The sequence below is a fragment of the Gavia stellata genome, chromosome 3, assembly GCF_030936135.1.
Source record: "Gavia stellata isolate bGavSte3 chromosome 3, bGavSte3.hap2, whole genome shotgun sequence".
Taxonomy (NCBI): domain Eukaryota; kingdom Metazoa; phylum Chordata; class Aves; order Gaviiformes; family Gaviidae; genus Gavia; species Gavia stellata.
The window spans coordinates 8,888,658-8,902,241 of record NC_082596.1 but is presented as its reverse complement, the minus strand read 5'-3'; positions in this window follow the sequence as shown (position 1 = coordinate 8,902,241).

Below are 13,584 nucleotides of genomic sequence, written 5' to 3'. Positions count from 1 at the left end.
ATGGAAAACAGGCTGATGCTCATCTGTGAGTAAGAAAAGGGTGATTTCAGATGTTGTCTTCTGCTTCTTCCATCTGGAATGGCTTGCTTGCCCTCCTGCACCCAACCAGCTCCATCCAGTCTGGAGTGTCGCCTCAAGCAATATCTCTCCCTCACTGTCTTTCTTGATGTTGTCACTTGTTATTGCAGCCTGTCACTTGGTTTAACTGAGAACATGCTGGTTGCCATCGGCAGGGAAGACTGAGAAGTAAGGTGGCAATAGTCACTGCAATTAGGGGTTCAGCTGAGCCGCCTCAGAAGCTGGTTCTCCCCTATGATAGCTGACTGGAGCATCCTGAGCTCTTGCAGGGATGTGAGGAAACCCTTGAAGATGTGTGTTCCTGAAGAGGGACAGCTCTGCCCTGTGGTGCAAAGGAAATCCTTACAAAGTTTACAAACTGTGTTTTTAACTAATATAGTTTGTGCTTAAGCAAAGTTGCTCTGGCGAGGAACTGATCCTGCAACACCCCAATCTTTGCTTCACTCAGAGGAGGTAAATTTGAAGAAATGAGCAGAAGCACTCAGCACCATCAGCATGGATGGACACAGGCTCACTGGATGAGCAGGATGCCCAGCACTGGTGGGAGCCAGGGGCCCCGCAAACTGGGAGTGGATGATAGACCGTGGTGAGCTGAGCCAAGGAGGGCCTAGCTGTGTCTCTGGGGATGAAGGCTGCCCTGTGAATGGAACCTGAAAGGATGCAAGTCTTGTTTGGGTTTTGTCTTACTTCTGCTCACTCTCTAATAATACCCCTCATTACTAAGCCAAAAACAACAGCAGCCATTAAAAAATACCAACCCTTGTTCATCGCCATCAGCTGTCACAGAAGGCAAAAAATGCCCATTTGCTGGGACCAGCTCATTCTGCTGCTTGACCTGCCTTTGCTATGCTCAGCTTCAATTTTTTTCTTTAACAATTTCACAGTAAGGCTCTATTTTTCAGGTCCCAAACAAACAGCAGGGTGCACGCTGAACAATAGTGAAGAGTTTGGCAGCATGCAGGTTCTTCGCCTGTGCCAGAAAAGCTTCTCTGATGGCCCTGAGTTCCTCTTTACCCCCCTCTGCCAGGGGCTGACATCAGAGAAAGAGAAAATACAATTGAAAGCCATCAAGAGTAATGTCCTGTTTATTTTCCTGCTAACAGAATTATTTTCAGGACATCTCAGAAATCAGAAATGGGAGCAAGGGAAGGGCGCGGGGGGGAAATCAGAACAAGCACACATTGGGATTTCATTAGCTGCTAGCAGAGAAGAGACTAGAATCAGGACCAAAATGCAGGTCAGGAACAGGATAAATGAAGCTGTACGTATGTCATGTGTCCTTGTTTACCCTTCTGGGAGAAGACCATAAAGAGCTGGAGAGGTTTCTGTGCAGGCAGCAGGATGATGTAATCTGTTATTTATGTTTATGACCATACTCCAGTTTAGTTATTGCTGGCCCCTATAGCTGTGTGGGACCCACTCAGAGCAGTGCTAGCACCAGCATAGATTTACTAGGGGAAAAAAAAAGGAGATTTGGGCTCCTTATGAGCTGCTGCTGTTTGCCCTTGTGTCAAATGATGTGGTTGTGCAGCTGCACAGCCTCTTCCTTGCTATTTGGGTGAGGTTACACAAAATGGGAGAGCCAGGCTGGCATCTCTTGGCTGCTGAAAGGGGCAGGTCTCGCTCCCTCTCACCTCTCCTCCTTCCCTGCCCATAGTTACAGCAGTGCAGTCCTGCTCTCTTCCACCAGCTCTGACTCTGCTTGGATGCGAAGGGGAAAAATAATCATCAGTGTGGCCTGGGCTCTACCAGCTTCTGTAAAAAAAATTTCTTTTTTTGTTCAGTAAGACTTCAGGGTTAAAACCTCCTTCTTCAGCTCTTAACAGTGAAGATCCTAGACTGTTCTTGTTCAGTAAAACTGTTCTGACTTAAAACCTTCTTCTTTATCCGTTAAAAGGGAGGATCTTAGGATGTTGAGCTTCCTTATGCAGCACAGAGCAGCAGGACACACAGACTACCCAGCTCAGAGTTAGTGAGGTGTGCTGTGTGACACGGTCTTCTTGTGTTAGCAGAGTCTTCTTGTCCAAATGCTATGTGGCTGTCAGAGATGCTCAGTCCTGCCTTCCAGGCTTTTGGTCGGTCCTCGGGAGTTCAAGGGTTCTCTCTGTTCTGTGCAGGCCAGGAGAAATGAGGTGGGACACCCATGCGATGAGGTGTAGGGTGAGGAAAATGGGGTGGCCTCTGTCCAGGCATGGTTTGCAAAGTGGAAATCAGAGGCCAGGTATCCTGCTCCTGATCATGCGATCTCTGGTCCACCTCTGCCCACTCCTGCATGGGAGATGTGCCTCTTCTGGTAACCACCACCTCAGGGTAACATGTTACGCTGTTCCCACTGCTCTAATTTCAACTCCCATCTCTGCAATACAACTGCTGTAAGTGGCGTGGATTAATAACGAACTGATGAGCAAGAGGCTTTCCTGAGGCTACTACATGGAGCAGGGGATGAGGAAGGGAGCACGGGGCTTTCCAGCTTTCCAGCTTTTCCTCTTATCTAGCCAAGGTCAGTGAAGACCCAAAATCAGGCACAGCCAAGGGTTGACTCAGCAGGGACGTCCCGCTGGGGTTGCTGCCTGCTTCCCTCCGAGCTTGGCAGCAACCCTGCGGGTCTGCCAGGCTGACCTGACCACACCGGAGATGATGGGGAAGAGAAGATATGGGGAGGGGATGGTGGACCTGGCACCTCCTCCCGATGTCAGGCTGATACCGGCCATGGACTTCATTGGGGATGGGGTCATGGGTAGGATGGGGGACTTGACCTCTCTCTCTCCCTTCCCCAGGGCAGTTCAGGGATGTCTTACCACAGCTAAATGTGCTATGAGATGAACAAATGATTTTCCAAGAGAAGTAGTCCTTTCCACAGGAAAGAGTGAAAGAAGCCATGAAATGACATTTCTGTCCTTTAATACAGCATTGAGACCCACACCTCAACTAACCTTTTAACCTGGACCAGCTACTCTACTAATCTGTATACTGTGAACTCCCTTCCCTTCCCCATTCCCCTTTTGGTCGGGACTGCATTCGTGGAATCTGTCTTCAACTATTTTCCAGCATAAATCGCTTTCCATTGTTCCAGTCCAACCACCCAGTGGAAAAGCAAACATGCTTTGATTTTCATCTCTCTTTCTGGTAAAGGAGAAATGCAAAACCTGGTCTCTGAGTCAAAGCTAACAGTACACGGCCGACACCTTCTCTGCAGTGGGGTGAATGGTGATGGTGATGGCAAAGAGCATGGGGATGGCTTTACCTGCCCCTGGCAGAGTGGCCTTTCCCACTGCTCAGGGGGACGTTGGTGGGATTTGGGTTTGAGCAGCCTCAGGCTGGGCCCATACTGATAACACAAAGCACGGACTGAAACCCTGTCCCACAGTTGTCCCTTCTGCTTAGTGGCTTGCACATTTGCTGGCCCGGTTTTGGGGGCCATTCCCACAAAGCAAGGCCTGGTAGGTGGGACTAAAGGCAGCCAGCTGGGTGGATGTGAGCTGCGCTGCCTCGCGGCACCAACACCAGGGCAAGGTCTGTGACTTCTGTTCCCTGGCGTGGACGTCACCTGCAGCGCTAGTCCAAACCCGCTGAAGAAAATGGAAAGATCTCCCAGTGATTTCAGTAGTCTCTATGTCCTGTCCTAAACTGAATTCAGGCCAACACGGGACCAGAGCAGCTTCACATAAGCAGCTTTAGGCTGATGTCAGTGGGGCTGTTGATACGAATTTTCAAGAGCGGGGTTAGCGTTGCGGGGTGAGGGCTTCCTCAAAGCCAAGTCTGCACATCTTGTGTCAGGTCTATGAATTTATAACTGTGAGCATGAGACAGTACAGTCAAGGTAAGTTTTAGAAATGTGGCCTGGATAATGGTTAATGACTGACCTACAGAGCAAGAATAAATTATTGTAGCATGAAATCTGTTAACCCCGTGCTTAAAGAAGTCTTGCTTTACTCTCCCTCCACAGATGAAGATTCTTTCAAAAGAGAATGGGACTTCATGAATCATTAATTTTTCCAAGGAAGATTTTCACTTTGCTCCAGTGCTTTTTGCTACATTGTTAAAGCAGGTGCTTTTTATTTTTATCCAAATTTCAAAATTCTTCCACAACTCCTAAAAGTTTGGAAGGGGGAAAAAAAGATTGGTACAACATCTAAAAAAAAAAATAAAAATTCAAGCCCAAAGGATAGTGGGCATGTAAATACATGTATACATCTATATGTCTCACTCTATATATACATATACATTAGGTGTAAGATAATATCTTGTCATAAATGCCATTTCTTGATTACTCTTGGTAACACAGTGGACATATTAAATACTTACCTAGCCTGTATATCTTGGGGATAGGAATAATTCTTTGTTCTGAGTTTGTACATCTCCTGGTACTGAGGACAGACACTATATTACTGAAGCTCCTGGACACTCGTGCTACAGCAACAAGGACTCACCATGTCACTATCATTTTAATGACAACTTATGACCCTGCTGCATGGCATTAAATGATATGATTTTCAGGAACCTGTTGAGGTGCAGCAAAAAGTTTGTCTGGCAGACAGGTTTTGCTGGGCATTTTATTCGTGGCTACTGAGCAGAATAAAACTCTCTGATCAAGGCCCAGATCCTCCTGTGCTAAGCACTATACAGAGGTGTGACAAAAGACAAGCTCAGAGTTGAAGGGAAAGGATGCCAGGGTGTGGCATATCTATAAATGCCATACGGCATTTCCGTAAATCCAAAACGTCAAAATCACAGTGTTCAGGTGATGACAAAAATGGCAATTTTTTTTTTCTTTTTTTTTTTTCTTCTGGGTTATAATGGAAAATCCTGCTGACTGGTGTAAGTTGATGTAGCTTTGACCTCTGGGAAGTGGAGCTGATCTACATCCACTGAGAACATGGCCAAGTAAGAACATGCTGCCTTGAGCTCTGCACTAAACAGGTTTGCAGAGCTGATGAGTTTGGTTTGTTTAGGGTTGTTTTGGGTGTGCCGTGTGATTGCACAGGAGAGGAGGGTCTGAAGGGCACTGTTACCAACAGAAGAGAATACCTGAAACACAAAGAGCTAAAGCTGTTCTGTACCAGCTGTGAGGCAAACTCTCGCTGTTGTAAGCACAGTAACATTTCTGTCCTTCCTGCAAAATACAGCCTCTCCCAAAACAGCTGGATGCCAGGGAGTCTTTGTTGATGGATTTAAAGACATCTTTCTGTCTTCGTTTCAAAACTCTGCGATTTCAGCTGGTTCACCAGAGCCATTCCACTCCCGGAGAGGCACGCTGCCCAGACATAACACCAGGCTTGCAAATCAATAGAAAAAAATGCTGGAGCTCTGCAGTTCATCAGAGATTCCTAGAAGCTTTGGCTGAAGCGGCTCTCTGAAGGTCTCTAATCCAAGTGGCAAGCCCCAGTGCTGGATCAGATCAGCCACGGCTTTGTCTTCCAAAGACAGAGGTCTCATTTCTTCTCTTGGCTGACCTATTACCTTCTCACCCTCCTAGTGAGAAAGACATTTTTCCTAATGTCCAGTGTGAACCTCCCAAGCTGCAATGCATGGCCATTGTTGCTTCTACTGTCATTTGGCACTACTGAAGTGAGCCTGTCTCAGCCATCTTCACTTCTGCTTGACACAAGGGCAACAACATCAAAGCCAGACGGTACATCTCAGCATCTTTATACATTGCTTGCTCTTACGGTAGAAAAGAAGGCACAGGGTATACATGCAGTCTAGGGACTAACTAGGACCAAGCCGTGTCCTGAGATCATCCATACTGTTTAGTCTGTAGTTTGTTCCCTGGCACTGTTTTAGCCCATGGCTTCTTATCCTCTCCCAGAGAATGCCCAGGCTCAGCCTGGGGCACAGCATGAGCCAAGGACTGTTCCTAAAAGGCAGTATAGATGAAGGCATCCAGTATTTTTAAGACACAGAGGTTTAGCTGTACAGGCATACTCCATCATATATCTGTGCCCTTGGTCACAAGAATGGGACTTGACCTATTTTATTATAACCTATTTTTATGTTTATAGGTCTACATACATAAACATATCCCAAAACATACCTGTTGTTAAATGCCAGCTACCAGCTCACCCTTTGCAGTCTCCAGCACTCCTTTCCTGCCTCCTCTGGGAACACAACAGAAACATTCAGCTTTGTGTCATGGAAGTCCCACTCTGATGGTGCAGCTGCAGCACTCTCACATTATTTCACATACTTTTACTTAAAATGTATATATGTTTTAGTAATAATTCTTTTTTAGGTCACAGGGACAGTACTTGGGGCACACAGGAGATGCAGGGTTAGGTGCTAAGCAGCGCAAGTATGGTCAGTCAGCTGGAGAGAGCTAGTCCTCAGCAATGTGAGGGAGACCACCTCCAGGAGACGATGTATGAGTGGTGCTGATGTAGCCACAGGAATGAATAGTGGGTTATTCATGGAAAGGTGTCTAGAATTGGCAAGTTGAGCCTTACTGTGATTTCCGCTACCACGAAGGAAATGTTGGGCAAACAGCTCATCCTTACTCTTGGCAAATGCAGGTGAGCGTGGCCGCCATAATGCATCCTAGCTGCCCCTAAATGCAGGTGACCCAGGGAAGGATTATTCTTTATGAGGTATACACTCAAGAAGGAACAGTCCCATTACAAACCTTAGCACATCCTTTCCCTACCTGCTCTGGGATTTTGCTATTCATGGGCTATGAGTAAGGATAAGCTACCAAGCCACTGAAAACAACTGAAAGCTGAGCCAAGCAACAGCAGCTAGAGCATCTGCAAACCATGCTGGCTAATTTTGCCCTGGGCTGTAATCCTGCATCACCTGTGGTCAGTTGTGCGGATCTGGCCAATGAAATCAGAGTTACTGGGCTTGCTGGAGGTCCTCACACCCATCTCAGGGATGGGCTAAAATAAGAATAACAAATAAAAACTCTACAGCTTGAAATGATGAGTGGACTATGGAAGTATTCAGAAGAGGTGAAGTAGAACAGTTGTTCACTATACTGATATAACAATATTGAAAACCGGGGGGCCTAATGAAATATTGGGATAGGAAATTTAAAAACTGAAGGCAGTAGCTGTTCAAATAGCACAATTTTAAACTGGAGCTCTTACTGACACAGGCTCCAGGAGGGGTTCAGCATCGCCATGGGAGGTACACCTTTCCCATGCGGGCTGAGTGTGCTACAGCAGGTCAGTCTGTTTCGTGGGTCTCTCGGGCTCAGGACAAGCATCTTCTCCCACGCGGTGGGTCGGAGACAGCTCTGCATCCATGTGGGGGTATGATGGGCAATGCCAGTGCACCCCAGCCAGCACCATGCCTGGGACTGCCCGGGACGGGTGCACTTTCCCCTGCAGCAGACAGGCAATGGGACTTGGTGTGGTCACCCAGCAGAGCTGTCCCAGAGCCCAAGGCAAGAGCCAGGACCCCGGGGTCCCTGCCCAACGCTCTGCCAAGTGGTCCTCACTGCTCCCCATGGGGTGCTCCCCTCTGCCTTGGCTGTGGGGTACGGCTGAGGCATGAGCATATGCACTGCTGGTAGTGAACAGCCAGATAGGGCTTCTGCTTTCATTGAACCCAGCTAATTAATTTGCAGCATTGATTGCTTTTTACAATATATCTACTCCTCATTTAACATCTGGGTGCTAAAACTGAGAACAAACAAATCCAAAACTACACAAGTTGATTATATTGGTAGCATAACTTACAAGTCCTGTTAGAACCAACTGAGTTGCCTTTATGGTCCACAAAGGACCTTTTGATCTGCTATAACTAAAGTCTTTTACATCCCCAACTAAAAGGATCTGAGCATTACTGCATAGCCAGGAGTCCCAAATATTTGTCCCTGGTCAGGGAATTAAGTTTCAAAGGAAGAATAATTTTTTTTTTTTTTTTTCAATTATGAGCGTTTCTAAAGGGACAGTACAAAAGACAACACACGCATAGCTGGGAGTGTCATCCTCTTTCAAAACAGGAAAGGAAAACTGCTCGAATAACAGCACTGAGGTAAACCCTCAGAGCATGAAGCCTTGCAGGGCTTCTTCCATCTTGCACTCCCCCATCCCTTTCATGGCCAGTGGGGTCCTGCATTTACTTCTCATCCAGGGGCCAAAATACATAGATTTAGCAAATAAATCCCAAGCCTTATAGCTATGAAGATGTAGTAGTAGTGTCAGGAGGGAACAAGCTCTGAGCCCGTGATGTGATACACACTGGTATAAGAGAGCTGTACGCTCCAGAAGTCACTGGATAACTCATGGGAACAGGAAAACAGCACGCTCTAGTGGGGAAATTATTAAAATCTATTAGAAAACAGATCACTGCACTGAGTGCTCCATGTGAAAGCAGCTGTTGCTTCATATCTCTATCCAGTGTTTCCTCCCCCTTCCCTGTGCATCTCTGGTCACTTCTTGCCCCTCATACCCATTAGCCCAGGGATGGGGACAGTACCTCCGAGGCTGTCCCACCTACTGTCATCAAGGTTGGGCTGATTTCTTTTTCAGGAGCCAGAACTGGGTCCTCTCCCTCTGGCTTGCTGAGTGTGTCTAGCACATCGAATGTGTGCCCATGCCAAGGTGGCAGGGCCAGTTACAATGGGACAGGGAAGACAATTGGGTCAGTGACGGTGATGGTGAGGTGCCCCATTTGCACAGTAATTAGAGGACTCCTTCCCTCTCTCTCCCTTTCACTATCACCCAGTGGAAAACTCCATCTCCATTAAGAGGGAGAACTCATTACTAGCTAAACAGAGACACTAATCAGATATTAGTTGTAACCATTAATGGAAAAGCTAATGAGGTGCTGAGATCTCCAGCACTGACTGAAATGAGTTAATCACATCTCACTGCTCAGAGACCCATTTATCTGCATGCATGCTGATGTCTCCCATTCCTTTGCTTATTATAGGAAATAAAAACATTGTTCCAGCTTCATTTACTTGTGTCTGCTGGATCTTTCTGCTAAGCTGTGGGCCAGACTTGCAACTGGTGACAAGCAGCGAAGTTCCCTTGGCCACCCAAGACTCCGCCACAGATAGGACTATCACTGGTGGGATGGCACACACCTTCAGGGAAGGAAGCATTGCGCCGACCCAGGGAGGGAAGCAAACACCAGGCACGCAACCATATAAAACAGTGATTTTTCATTGCCCCTGGATGTGGGTTTAGAATATTATTCCAGCTCCTACAGTAACAAGACCTGAACTGCCACCAGTGGCCCTGGCTGCCCTCCTCCTGAAGCAGCTCCTAGTTTTTTTCAGTTTGGATCATGTCATTCCTGCTAGGGGTGAGTAGTAATCTCACCTGATTGCAGTGGGTTGTCTGTGGGATGGGTGAGTAATTGGGAACAACTAGCAACTGAGGTAGTTTGGTGTAAAATTGTCCTAAAGTTTTAACTCAGGTGCTGTTGATATTACCTGCTCTCAGACTTGAGGAAAGGTCTTTGCATCCCTTGAATCCATAGACTTCTTTAAGTCTCTAGTTTATTTTAGTCTGCCTGGAATGGAGTTAACTTTCTTCATGGCAGCCCATATACTGCTGTGTTTTGGATTGGTGGCTAAAACACTGTTGGTAACACACCGGGGTTTTGGCTGTTGCTGAACAGTGTTTGCACAGTGCCAAGGCCTTCTGTTTCTCACTCTGCCCCCCCAGCAACTTGGCTGGGGTGAGCAAGAGGTTGGGAGGGGACACAGCTGGGACAACTGACCCGAATTGCCCAGAGGGTCATTCCATCCCATGTAACGTCAACGGCAACCTCAGCAATAAACTAGGATGGAGAGAGAAGGAGATGGGGGATTGTCTTCCAAGGCAGCAGTTGCTCAGACACTGGCTGGGCATTGGTCTGCTGGTGGGAGGTGGTGAGTGATTGATTGCCTTTACATCGCTTGGTTTTTCTTCTTCCTTTACTGATTAAACTGTATCTCCACCCACGAGTTTTCTTGCTTTTGCTCTTCCTATTCTCTCCCCTGTCCCACGGAGGGGAGGTGGGGGGGAAGTGAGCGAGTGGCTGTGTGGGTGCTTGGCTGCTGGCCAGGGTCAAATCACAACAGCATGTGTTGCCCAAAAGCATCACCAGCCTAATTCACTCCTGTCCAACCTACTCTGATGGACCAAACAAATGGTTAAAACGCCACTTTTTTTCCAAAGGTTTTCTAGAAGCTCTATGGACTTTATTTTTACTTAGCCTGTCTTGACCTTTACTTCTGTTTATTTCTACTTCCTTACCTACCTATTCAAATCAATCCCTCAAATGACAGAGCCTGTCAGCTTGCAGAACTTCTCCCCACAGCCAACTCTTGATGTCTCCAGCGATGAACCATCGATCATCAGTTGCTCCCGTGACTGCCTGTGACTCCACCGCTGCAGGCAGAAGCTTGGTGGCTCATCAGCATCTTGAGGAACTTGCTCACACATACCCACCCTCTGATATCTGAACATGAGGACGTTGTATACAAAATCCTCCAACACTCAGAGGAGAAATAGGAGTGGAAATCACTTTTTCCATTATTTTATACCATATGAAAACCACTCAGGCATGTGTGCAGGCTGAACAGGATGTGGTTGCAGACTGGACATGCTTCAAAGCACAGATGAAGTACGGCCGGTCAGTCCAAACACCCAACCCAAGACTGTGGGTTTGGGCTGGGGCTGGGGAGCAATGTGCAGCTCCCCTCGGTCGTGACAGGTCTTTGGGTCCAGCCCCAGAAAAGCAAGGAGGTGAACACAAAAATCCACATGGGGAGAAACCACTGTAAGGACCTCCTTGATGTTAACACTTGATTTGGAGGCTTGGTTGGGGCATCCTTGGAGGAACATCATGGTGCTGCAGGATGCAGCATTAGTGGCATAGGCCAGGATGCTTTTCTTACTGATTTAGTGTCTGGGTGTACAGGGAGGCAGCTGGTAGTTGCTGTGTAACTCTGGAGTCTCTGATTATGTGGAAAAAGTAACTATTCTGGGAAATGTCCTGTCTTAGTAGGAGTGTTAATGTCACAGGTCCAAACAAATTCCCATATGGATATATTTATGTTCTACCAGTCAAAGGTTACCTTAGAAGCTAAGGAGTAAAGCAACCTGGTGAATTTTCTGTAGGAGAAAAATAAACGGAAATCACAGAGATTTACCCCTGCATAAAAGTACCTAACCTTAGAGAACTTTTAACTGTGTGAACCACATTTTATTTCACATTGCCTGAAGATAACAAAATGTAATGAGATCTGCTCCCTGAAAGTCTGTAGAAAAGGCAAGTGAAAACAGAGGTTTTTAAAGCTGGCAAGGGACTCCCTTGCCTTTTCATTTGTCGGGTTTAATTGCTATCCTGAATGTGAGCCATCAAAGGAACCCGTGCCATGAACTGAGGCCATATTGTTCCTCTGTGGGTATTTTCTTTCTTCATTTCATGGTATAAGCAAAGTCCTTTGTCCAACTCCTGTGGTCGGTCCATCTGTCTGGATGTTGCTATTGTTGCTACTGCATGTCTTAGTAGTCTCAGGGGGTCTTCATATTGTAATTTTATGCAAATTACTTTCCTGACAAAATAATTTCAGACCTGGAAGCTGCATTTCAGTGCTCTTCTTGTGAATGAACATGAAGCAAAATGCAAAATGATTTTCAAGGGCAAGCTGTTCCCCTGTATTATTTTGCTTTGCTGAGGACGACGGAGGAGCAAATGCTTTGCATCTCCTCTGCACAGTGGCAGGTATGAAGATACAGAGCCATTGTGAAGGACAGTCCACTTTGATAGCCATCCCAGGTTAACACTCCTACTTTCTCTGTTTGGAACAACCCTGTGACCAGACTTGTTATAGAAGCTCTGGGCAGAAACCAGGCTTTGGGACCTGAAGTGCTGGGATAGCTCCTCAGACTTCTGTGCCTGTACTTCCCACTCATTTTCAACAAGCGTGATGCTGACTGGGCTGTATCCTGTGGTTAATATCTCACTGATACAGCATGTCTACAGCCTGGGTTGAAAAGCAAAGTGTGAAGCAGCTCCTGAGAACTTGGTCATCTGTAGGTCCCAGTAGAAAGCAGCTCTTACTGTGACCATCAGACCATTGCCTATATCTGAACAGGAGCTTCCTGAGCTGCCCTGTAATGACTTCTTGAGCTTCTCCCACCAAGCAACCAGGTTGGTTGCATTTCAGCGGGCAGCTCGCATCTCTGCTAGGCTGTCTACCCTATTCACTCTCTTAAACAATGAATGGAAATGGTGTACAAGGAAACCGAGCAGCTTATGAGGTCCACAAGTAATAGTTAGGGGGGACTGTCCCCATGTAAAGCCATGGTCGTGCAGATGAGGTGGTGTGACATGCTGAAGTGATACCTGATCAAAGATATCCATCTCCTAGATGGGGTTCTTCTAATGGACAGCCTAGGCTATCTATGACTAAAGTGCTTGTGTGTTCATACCAGCTAAATTAGGCACTTAAAATAGGGACCTGGGGTGGATCCTCAGCATGTCTCCTATGGAGGGAGCCAGGTCTGTCAGCCCCAGAGAACAGGTGAGTTGAATCTCTTCTCAAGTCACTGATCTCTGAGTCTCCCTTAATTTCCCTTATATATAACCTAAATACAACATAGATCCATCAGGAGACCATAGGCACATGAAATTTAAGTTTTGTCTCCAGAGAGGTCTAGAGCTGCCATGAGCTGAGCAGTGTGATGCCCAGGACCACAAGCTTTCTGGCAGCCTGAACATGCATTCCTCTGCCAATGTCATCTGAGGGATGGGTGGGAGGGAAGTGGCATAAGGCTTCATTACACATTATGTGACAGAGGAGGTTCTAGGAGCTAACGGAAATATTGTTGGAAGAAGAAGTGTGCACAGAGAGAAACACCTTTGATTTGATTACAATAAAAAATTTATTTTAATTCATATCATACTGAAAAATTAAATAAATAAAATGTCAAAGAATGATTGACTGAGACTCCCCACCATGAGAGGAAAAAAAATTATTATCATAATTGATTGTGTAGTCAAAGAAAAATAGGAAGAAAATCTGGTCATGGGAGAATAAAAGTGCTCAAGAGATTTGGCTTTGGTAAAAAACATAACACACACTTAAGGAGTGCTTCAGAAACTTTGCAGTGGTGGCAAAAACAGTCCAAGAGTTTGAAGCCTTGACATGTTGCTAAATGCTTTCCTTCGTTGTTCTTTTAAACAAAATAAACCCAGAAAGTTTCTAGCAGGAATACAGGCAGTCTTCAACATTAGCAGTGGGAATTAATTCTTCCCTCAGCATCATCTGTTGCTATCTCTTTATTCTGAAGGCATTTGAAAGAGCAGCAAAATTGTGGAGAAACTGAGACAAAGATCTAACACAACAGTCAGTTGTTTAAAGGACTCAATAAAATGTTCCTCTGGAATAGAAATGTGGTGGCACAGACTATCCCTCATCCTACAGCTAGAAAAGTCCTCTCTCTGCTCTCCTCATACTCTGGAAACTGGACATCAGTGGTGCACAGTTACTGCTTGCTGTCAGCAAGAAAATTAAATGGGAATTGCAGCTTGTTCCATGATAAAGACAAAAAATCTATCCAC